Genomic DNA, 11,346 nt, shown 5'->3' with positions numbered 1-11,346 from the left:
ACTATCAAATATATCAGAAAATGTTACAAGATTAATATTAACCGAATTTAGTATAAGCTCAAGACACATAAGTGCTCTAACCATGTTTCGACTTGTGATCAATCCATAGAGACCGATAGAAAATAAATAAACACTCAAAAAAAGTACATGCTCGAACATCATTGACTAACTCCTTATCAATCTCGATTCATTTCAATATGAACAATTGAAGCGATTCGATTTTTTATTTATTTAGAACTTCTAAAATTCTAAAAACTTTTTAATTCTTTTAAAATTCTAAGTATTTATTATTGGCGAGCCATAGTAATTGCACCTATCAAGGAAACTAAAAGAATTATAGAAATTAGTTCAAAGGGAAGATAAAAATCTGTCGATAAATGAATCCCAATTTGTTGAACGTTACTTATTAGGTCCTGTTCTATAATCTGGTTTGATCTTGTAGTCCAAATAATTCCGTACCATGACGTATCTGGTATAGTAGTAATTAGTGAAAAAAGAATACTTGTACAAACCAGTGAAGTGACTCCATCTCCAATGGTCCAAAAATACGAATCATTGGAATATTCTGAACCATTCATGAACATTACCGCAAATATGATTAAGACATTTACGGCTCCCACATAAATAAGTAGCTGTGCGGCAGCTACAAAAAAAGAGTTCGATGGAATGTAGAATAAGGATATACAAACAAGAACCAATCCCAATGAAAAAGCAGAATAAATAGGATTGGTAAGTAATACTACCCCCAGACCCCCTAATATAAGAACTGACCCCAGAAATGCTACAAGAATATCATGTATTGGTCCAGGTAAATCCATTATGTATAATATGTAAAAAAAAAAATATATAAGTCAAATCATGACCTTACTAAATGGTCCAGGAAAGGAAAAGGGTTACCCCATTTTTATTGTATATGATATGTTCCTAATTGAATTAAATCTTAATATGGATTAATTTAATATTAATTTTATATATAGATATAATTATTTTATTGGGCCAATCCTACTTACTTTTTATCCAAAAGAAAAAGAATAAAAAAAGTAGTTGAAATTGTATATTTCGAAATTCCCGTGATAAAAATATTATAAGTTTAAATCAAAGAGTGATTCTCACCAATCTATAGTTACTAATTAAATCTATAGTTACTAATTATTATTTGTAGTTACTGACCAACCAAAATAAAAAAGTTTTGATCTTTTATATCAAAACAAAATCTTAGTAATCGGTAATCGTTCTTGAATCAAAGGGTTTATCTTTATCTATTTTGATTTGAGTCGAATTCATAACTGTTTGAATTGTGTAATCTTCAATTACTGACATTGGTAACCGACTCAAAGCAATTTGATTATAATTCAATTCGTGACGATCATAAGTAGAAAGCTCATATTCTTCAGTCATTGATAAACAGTTTGTTGGACAATACTCGACACAGTTACCACAAAATATACAGACCCCGAAATCAATACTATAATTAAGCAATTGTTTCTTTTTCATATCTCTTTCCAATCTCCAATCAACAACAGGTAGATCTATTGGGCATACACGAACACATACTTCGCAAGCAATACATTTATCAAATTCAAAGTGAATTCGACCACGAAAACGTTCTGACGTAATTGATTTCTCATAAGGATATTGAATAGTTACAGGTAAACGGTTTGTGTGGGATAAGGTAATTATGAAACTTTGACCAATATACCTTGCAGCTCGTATTGTTTGTTGACCATAATTCATGAACCCAGTTACCATGGGAAACATATTGTAGATATCCATAAATAAATTGATGTTTCTTTCTCTTGTTTGAAAGAGGTTATGAATCTAGAATATCGTTATCGTATTCTGTTATTTTATAGTGAAACAAGTTGGGAAGAAGTTGTCAATAATAGATTACCCAAAGAAATAGGTAAAAGAAATTTCCATCCAAGATTTAATAGCTGGTCCATTCTCATCCTAGGTAAAGTCCATCTTGTTGTGATAGAAATGAACAGAAACAAATAAGCTTTAACTAATGTAATAAAGATACCAATTGTCATTCCAAAGACTCCAGCTATTTTTTTTATTCCGAAAAGCTCAGGAATGGATATGTACGGAATAGATAAATTCCACCCACCTAAGTAAAGAACCGTTACGAATAACGAAGAAGCTAATAGATTTAGGTAAGAAGCAAGATAAAATAAACCAAATCTGATACCAGAATATTCGGTTTGATAACCTGCTACTAATTCCTCCTCTGCTTCTGGTAAATCAAAGGGCAATCTCTCACATTCAGCTAGAGAAGAAATTATGAAAACTATAAATCCTATGGGCTGACGCCATAGATTCCACCCCCAAAAGCCATATTTGGACTGTGCTTCAACTATATCAACTGTACTTGAACTGTTAGATAATTATAGTCGATAATAACATTACTGTTTCCATCGCTATTCCAAAACCGTACATGAGACCTCAGCTTCATACGGCTCCTCTATGGCCACAAATAAATGTAAGGACTAGTTCGATATTATCACCCCTTTTCTTTTGGGATAACTAGAATAAAGATATATCAGAGAGTCCGAAATTAAACCAATGGAATTCCGTTTGCTAGAATAAGAAAAAGTGCTTCGGAATTAATCTCATCCCTTATGATAATAAAAATGTATTTTTCTTTGTTCGGTAATAACTCAGCCCTTCAATAAAATACTCGTTATATCAATAAATCTAAAGAATTTAAAGAATTAGGAATTAGTCCATTAATTGTGATAGGAATTCCACCCATATGGATGGGAAAAAAGAATAAATAAATATCTTTTTTTTATTAATTCGATTATTACATTCCATTTCTTTTGTTCCTGTTCTTCTATCTCAGAAGAGGGTACTTTGAAAAAAAAAGAATAAGGGATTAATTCGTTCTGGATAGTCATTTCTTTAATCAGTGAATAGGAGCATACTCTAGATCGGAATCGTAGGGAAGTACTGCTTGATCATTTCTACCAACTTAAAGTCCCTATTTTTATTCGTTTTATAAATTGTAGAAATATCTCTTTTTTTGATACCTTACATTATCTCTATTACTAATCCTTTGTGCACTTTGGTGTTCCTAACCGTCCACTGATTTTTGATTGATCTACGGCATGGTAATAAATACAAGACAGTAATGAAAACTCCATACAGTTGATCTTTTACACCCGCTCCAAGATATGATGACTAATGAAAGAATCTTAATCTTGGGGTAAACAGTTTACACTGCTTATGTTTACTTCAACTTTATTCTTGTACATATGAAATGAGATTTTATCTTCTTACTGCAAACTTCTAAGTTGTTTTGTTTCACTCATATAACTATCTGGTTTAACTCATTGACCCGAATGATGAATAAAAAATAAAATACCTATTCAATACATTACATTCAACTTCTTTCCTTTACTTCTAGGAAAGAAGTATAAAGTTCATGTTCAACGAATCACACGTAGAGATATTGATAACACACATAGAGTTAATGGTATTTCATAACTAATAGATTGAGCAGCAGCTCGTAGACCACCTGAAAAGGAATATTTATTATTCGATCCGTATCCTGACATAAGAAGCCCAATAGGAGCAATACTTGAAATGGCGACCCATAAAAAAACACCTATACTGAGATCGGCTAAAATGAGGCGATACCCAAAAGGAATTACTAAATAACTTAGTAGAATTGATATGACCACTATAGACGGTCCAATACTAAACAAACGAACATCTCCTCTAGATGGGAGAAGGTCTTCTTTAAAAAGTAGTTTAGTTCCATCTGCTAGAGCTTGAAGAATTCCCAAGGGGCCGGCATATTCAGGCCCAATACGTTGTTGTATCGCTGCAGATATTTCTCTTTCTAACCACACAATTACTAGTACCCCTATTGTAATTCCCAATATAAGGGTCAAAATGGGTACAAAGATCCATATGAGTCCATATACTTCTTTTAAGGATTCCGATATAGAAAAAGAATTGATAGTTTGTACTTCTGTCGTATCAATTATCATTTCAACGATCAACCTCTCCCATAATGATATCTATACTACCTAGTATCGTCATGATATCAGCCAATTTCATTCTTTTAACTAGCTGAGGAAGAATTTGCAAATTTATGAAGCCGGGTGGACGAATTTTCCATCTCCAAGGGAAAACACTATTATCTCCTATCAAATAAATTCCTAATTCCCCTTTTGGGGCTTCTACTCTCACGTAAAGTTCTTGTTTCGACAATTCAAAATTGGGTGAAGGTTTTTTACTAATAAATCTATATTCAAAATCATTCCATTCGGAATTTTTTGCTCTATCAAAGCGTCGGACTTCTAAATTCTCATAGGGTCCTCCAGGAATTCCTTCTAGAGCCTGTTGAATTATTTTTATAGATTCCCTCATTTCACCGATTCGTACTAAATAACGAGCTAACGAATCTCCTTCTTTTTGCCATTGGACTTCCCAATCGAATTCATTGTAACACTCATAATTATCAATTTTACGAAGATCCCATTGTGTTCCAGAAGCTCGTAACATCGGTCCTGATAAACCCCAATTTATTGCTTCCTCTCCACCAATAATGCCCACTCCTTCGACTCGCTCCAAAAAAATGGGATTTCGCGTAATGAGTTTTTGATATTCAACAATTCCTGTTAAAAAATAATCGCAAAAATCCAAACATTTATCTATCCAGCCATAAGGTAGATCGGCAGCTACTCCTCCGATGCGGAAATAATTATGCATCATTCGCATACCTGTGGCGGCTTCGAATAAATCATATATCAATTCTCTCTCTCTGAAAATATAGAAAAAGGGAGTCTGCGCGCCGATATCCGCCATAAAAGGCCCAAGCCATAACAAATGAGAAGCTATACGGCTCAGCTCCAGCATAATTACTCTGATATAGCTAGCCCTTTTAGGTACTTGAACATTTTCCAGTTGTTCTGGTGCATTTACCGTTATTGCCTCTGTGAACATAGTAGCTAAATAATCCCAACGTGTTACATAAGGCAGATATTGTATAATTGTTCGGTTTTCCGCTATTTTTTCCATCCCTCTGTGTAAATAGCCCAATATGGGTTCACAGTCAATAACATCTTCACCATCGAGAGTAACGATCAGTCGAAGAACACCATGCATTGATGGGTGGTGAGGACCCATATTAACTATCATGAAATCTTTTTTTGTAGCCGGTACAGTCATATCTTTTCTTCCTTAATTCATTATTTCATGAATTCCTCAAAAAAGTAGGAGGTTCATCAAAATAAAAAATCTAATAACTACTATACTAATTCAAACGATTTAATTAACGATTTTTTGGCTCCCGAATATCCAACTGGTCAATTAATTTCTTATAACGCGCTCTATTTTTCTTTGACAAATAAGCCAGCAGACGTTGACGTTTTCTCAGAATTTTTTGTAGACCTCTTTGTGATAAAAAATCTCTTTTGTGCAATTCCAAATGTGAAGTAAGTCTTCGTATCTTATTGGTGAAACTTAATACTTGAAATTCAACAGAACCCCTGTTTTCTTCTTTTTCTTCTTGTGGAAGAAGTGAAATGAATGAATTTTTGACCATAAAACTTTTTTTATCTTTTTCTTTTCTTTCTTTTCCATGCCATGGATTTTACCGATCAGGAAAAATAAAATAATAATTATTATATTATGTCAATTTTTTTTAATCTAGTACACGCAAAAATTTAGATTTATCCGTTTCTATCTAAATCAAATTTTCCATTTGATTTAGATAGAAAAGAAAAGGATAATATATTTCTGCATTTACGAAAGAGAATGATTTCTTTGCACCTAAAAAGATTCTGTAGATTTCTTTCTAGATTCAATTGAATTGATACACAAGTAAATACGTATCATGTACCAGAACGTAACACACCATATGCGTACATCTTTCGGTTTTTATTTACTGAAAACGGCATGTGATATATAGGAAATATACTATTAAATAATTCTGAATCGTGGATACATACGTATCCTTGACATACTGAAACGACTACCATTATTGGTATCAAACCAATAGCGATTCATACAAGCTAAATCTTCTAATCGGTAATTGGGCCAAAGAAACAATTTGCATTTAATTAATTTATTTAAATCCGTATTAAGACGTTTGTCCTCATTCAAAAATTGTTCAGAGTTTCTTATGTTGTTTTCGTTGCAAAATACTGGATTTCTATTCACAATATCCCGATTATGAGAGTTGAAACAAATTAGAATTCTCAATTCTCTACGACGTCTAGGAGATAGAATATTTTCAGGAACAAAGAAATTATAATGATCTTGATCCCCATTCACAAATATATTGCCATGTCGTCCAGTGGATTTTTTCAAATTATTCTTATCAACATATCTTTTCTTTATGTATTTTCTATTAATTTGGTGTTTACTCTTATCGATCAATGAAATACTTATGGTTTGATATATAATGAATTTTCCATCCCTTCTTAAAGATAGACGAATTGGTTCGATAATTAATATTCCCCTTTTTATTAATTCTGTAAGAGCTAGATCTTTCTGAATCAGCATTACATCCAGATGCATCTCTCCTCTTTGAATCGAGGATATAGCAATTTCCCTTGGATTTATCAATCTAAGTAGGAGACAATATATCCTAACATTATTAATAATTTTTTGATTCAAGGGGTCATCCCATCTTAATTGAAAAATAAAATATTTTTTCAGGAACAAATCTAGTTCTCCTTCCTTATTTTTCTTGGATTGTTTTTTTTTTTTTTTACCTTTTTTAATGTTTGATCTCGTGCAATCCTCTTCAAGATATTCCTTTTGGTTTTGTTTTTGTGGATCTGATACAAGATTTGATTGACCCTCTTTTTCTTGGTTGGAATTTTGAAATTCTATTTTAACGGAATCTTTGATGTTTTGATTTTGACTAATATTTTTTTTATTTTGATTTTGACTAATATTTTTTTTATTTTGATTTTGACTAATATTTTTTTTATTTTGATTTTGACTAATATTTTTTTTATTTTGATTTTGACTAATATTTTTTTTATTTTGATTTTGACTAATATTTTTTTTATTTTGATTTTGACTAATATTTTTTTTATTTTGATTTTGACTAATATTTTTTTCATTTTGATTTTGACTAATATTTTTTTCATTTTGATTTTGACTAATATCATTTTCATAATAAATATTAGAAAGAAGTAATTTGATTGGTATGATCCACGGTTTAATCTTATATGCATCAAAAGGTAACACAAATTCTGGGAAGAACCAAGGTTCTAGATTTGATATGGTAGAATAATTTCGATTCATTCCCATCCAATCAAAAATTTTTTTTTGATGAGTCTTAGTCTTAGTATTTTTATTAGTATTTTTATAAATTTCGGTACCGATATACATATCGGTCCAGTCCTCAATATCACTATTGTTCTCAATATCACTATTGTTCTCAATATCACTATTGTTCTCAATATCACTATTGTTTCTAAGGCAAAAATGAAGAATTCTATAATCCAAATATTTTCTATCCAGATTTTTATGGGTATCAATAAAATATCCTTTTTTTAGGTAATCATCAATAGTCATATTTAGCAATACATAAAACGATTCGGGTTTCAGTGTGTATGAGTCCTTACTATCCCCATAATTTATATATTCATGTGATAAAAGATCATATCTGTAGTGTTTTTTAAATTTTTCTTTTTGACTCATCGATAAATCCACTGCACAAAAATTTTCATTCATGTAATGAATTAATCGGTCTTTTTCTTTTTTATATGAATACAATTTCATTGATTCTTTATTTTGAATAGTACAACGTTGATTGACTCTATTTCGCCATTTTTTCGGTACTAATCGAGACCATTTGCTCCGAGAAAAATTATATTGATAATGACCCTTTAACCAGTTTTTCCATTTATTCATTCCAGACTTATTAATTTTCTTATGCCTTGATTTGGAATCAAACCTTGATTTGGAATCAAATATTCCTCGTGTCATACAATAATACTTTATCTTGTCTTTAATAAAAGGATAGGTCCCGTGATCGTGATATTGAAGTACAGATCTCAGGTGATGGTTGTTAAATAATTGGGTTTGTGACAATTTGTAAAATACATATGCTTGGGACAAGGAAGATAAGTCGTGATAAGTGTTTAAATCATTTCTAATATTAGGATTAGAAAAGGACTTTTTTATAGTCGAAATAAAGTTCATTGTATCTTGATCTGTTTCATCAATTCCTTCTTGATTTCTTTCATCGTTGTAAATGGATTCATTGATAATTGTTTTTTTTAAAAGTTGTGCATTAACCTTAGAAATGGTAACCATACATTGCAAGATATCTATGTATATTTTTTCAATGAAAGATTTCATAAAATAATGTGATTTGCGTATTAATCGGGTATTTTTTCTTTGAAGTATCTGCCAAATATGTTTTTGTAATTCCGGTCTTTTATCATGATAGGCTAGAACTATTTTCTTCTTGTCTTTTGTGATTCCTTCTATTTGATTCCTTATTGTGATTGTCTTATCAGCAAGATCTTTCATTTTTTTTTCTATGAGTAAATAATTTGTCCAATTCATAGATCGAATTTGAATGGTCGATTCGTGAATAATCTGATTATTTTTTTTTGAATCTTTTGCATTTTCATTTGGTTCATGTACTTTTCCCTTCCTCAATTCAAATAAAGAAATTTGGTTCACTTTTTCAAGTTTCTTCATTATTCGTTTTAGAACTAGAACTGTTCGTTTTAGAACTAGAACTATTCGTTTTAGAACTAGAACTATTCGTTTTAGAACTCGTTTTAGAACTCGTTTTAGAACTAGAACTATTTTGATGACCCATCTTTTTTTTTCTTTTGAAACTTTTAGAGAGTTCTTTTTTACTTTTCTAATTTTTTTTTTGAGTTCCTTATATATGGGTTCAAAAAAAGAAGGTTGCTTTCGGGGAGAACCAAAAGGGAGTTCCGTTTCCATTCCCCAAACTGTTAAAAAACAAAAATTTTCTTTTTTTCCTTTTTTTTTCATTGGATCTCCATGATGAGATCGTATTTTAGATCTTCGCCAAGGTTTTAAACGAAAAGGAAATAAAATCTTTATCTGAATACCATCTGTTAACCAATCTTGGGGAAATTCTGTTTCTGATAATGGAACACCATTATAGGTGCATTTAACATGTATTTCTCTATTCCATTCCTTCAAATCCTCATACCACTCGGGGAATTGGAATAATAACATACGTCCAATATTTTTAGCTATTATCAATGAAGGCAATACAATGTTTTTTCTAAAAAAAGATTGGGTTATCAGCATCAAACCTCTTATTGCTTGAGCAAATATAATGCTATCCCAAATTTCTGATATTGTTATCCGTTCATCTTCCTCTTTTTTTTTTTTCTCCTCGTCTTTTTTTTTCCCAGTGTTTGTCTCTTCCTCTTCCTCCTCAAAGTCGGAAGTTTCGGATTCTGGGTTTCCCCCCACGGAATTCCTAAAAATAAGATTAATTATTCGATATCTATATCTATCAAAAAAAGAAAAAAAAAAGACTTTGTCTATTCGATCCAAAAAAAGCGGGGAATGAACATTTGTTTGAAATATTTCCCAAATAACTGTTTTACGTCTTTGAGCACGCATGGATCCTTGGATTATACCCCGATTAAAATCTGGTTGTTGCGAATAACGTATCAAAGCCACCTCTTCTGCTTCTGCTTCTGCTTCTGCTTCTGCTTCTGCTTGATCAATATTATCAGTATCGGTATCCAGATTTTTATCAGTATAGATCACCACCCGTTTCGCTTTTCTTGAACAAATTTCATAATCTTCCTTCTGTTCTTCTCCATTTTCTTGATCCAGTCCTTCTAATTCATCGGTCAATTTGTATGACCATCGAGGAACCTTTTTACTGATTTCTTCTATTCCAATGGATTTTTTTTCTTCTATTCCAATGGATTTTTTTTCTTCTATTCCAATGGATTTTTTTTCAGTTGTTGTTTGATCATTTGGATTGGTTGTAATTATGTCGAATACAAATCTCAAGGATTTTGCTTTACTTTCTGAATTAATTCTTCTTTCTTCTTCCAATAAAAATAAAGAAGATTCATCGATTGACGTTAAGAAATTAACAATATAATTAAATGATGATTTCTCATCAAGCGGATTCTTTTCATGTTCAAATTCTCGAGAATTTTTAGAAATAGGAAAGAGCCCATGAATCTTATTTATCCAAAACGTTTCTATGGAATCTACATCTTCTTCTTCTGTAGAAGTAATTAAATCATTTGTAGAAGTAATTAAATCATTTGTAGAAGTAATTAAATCATTCATGATTGTATGTGAATAGAATTTTTTTATTGTTCTTATTGTTCCACGATACGGTCCGCTCAAAAAAGGATCATACGCTTTTGGCAAGTATTCTTGCTCATTCTCATCGTTGCATAATCTGGTCCTTTTTTCAAGTATATCTAGAGCAAGAGATATCCTTTCTTCTTCTTCTTCTTCTTCTTCTTCTTCTAGAGTTTTTATTCGACTTATCAATTCATTGCTCAAGTTGTATTTTTTTTGCTCATTGGTAGAAACCCAATAATCATATAGGTCTTCATGGGAAAATTTTTCTGTCATGTACAAAGACATTTTGCGTTCTATCATTTCCGAAAAAGTTGATAAACTAGGCGGATATGTAAAAGATATTATTTGTTTTCCATCACTTGAACACGTATAAAAAAAATATTGTGACATTTCATTTTGTACACTATTTTCAAATCGATTATTTTTTATATATCGCAATGGACGATTCCACCGCTTATAATCGAAAAGAAAAGTTACAATAGGTTTTTCAAAGTCAAAGCAGAAAAAAGTCTTTTCATTTTTCTCTTCTTCAAGTCTTCCCAATTCCCAATTATCTTGATAGGTATCAAGATAAGAATCTTCGTAAACTGGGCTATCTTTATCGCATGTGTCTTTAAAGTGAAAGTGGAATTCATGCTTTGTTTTTTCCTTTCCATTCACTCGGATCTCTTCCGTTTCATCTATTTTGTCCGGATCCTCCTTTTCTTCCGAATAAAGGGAAGGGTCTTTTTCGGTGGATCCCTCTTGTTCCTGTTTAGTCTCCTTCCTTTCGGAAGTTGTTTCTACATCGCTTTCTTCCTCACTTTCTACATCGCTTTCTTCCTCACTTTCTCCCCTTTCTTCCTTTTCTGAGGTTTCTTTCAGTTTCTTAGTGACAATAGGCGACGGCATTCTGCCTAAATAGTAGACACAGGTGATAAATAAGAGAATACTAAAAATTCGAGCCATAGAATTTCTCAATTCTGACACAAGGTACCTATTAGATTTAGCAAGGTACCTATTAGATTTAGATCGAATAGAATGATTTTGCCGTATCCAGAA

The sequence above is a fragment of the Musa acuminata genome, unplaced genomic scaffold (genome assembly GCF_036884655.1).
Source record: "Musa acuminata AAA Group cultivar baxijiao unplaced genomic scaffold, Cavendish_Baxijiao_AAA HiC_scaffold_908, whole genome shotgun sequence".
Classification (NCBI taxonomy): Eukaryota; Viridiplantae; Streptophyta; class Magnoliopsida; order Zingiberales; family Musaceae; genus Musa; species Musa acuminata.
The sequence above is the reverse complement of the archived record's forward strand: the minus strand, read 5'-3'. Positions refer to the sequence as shown.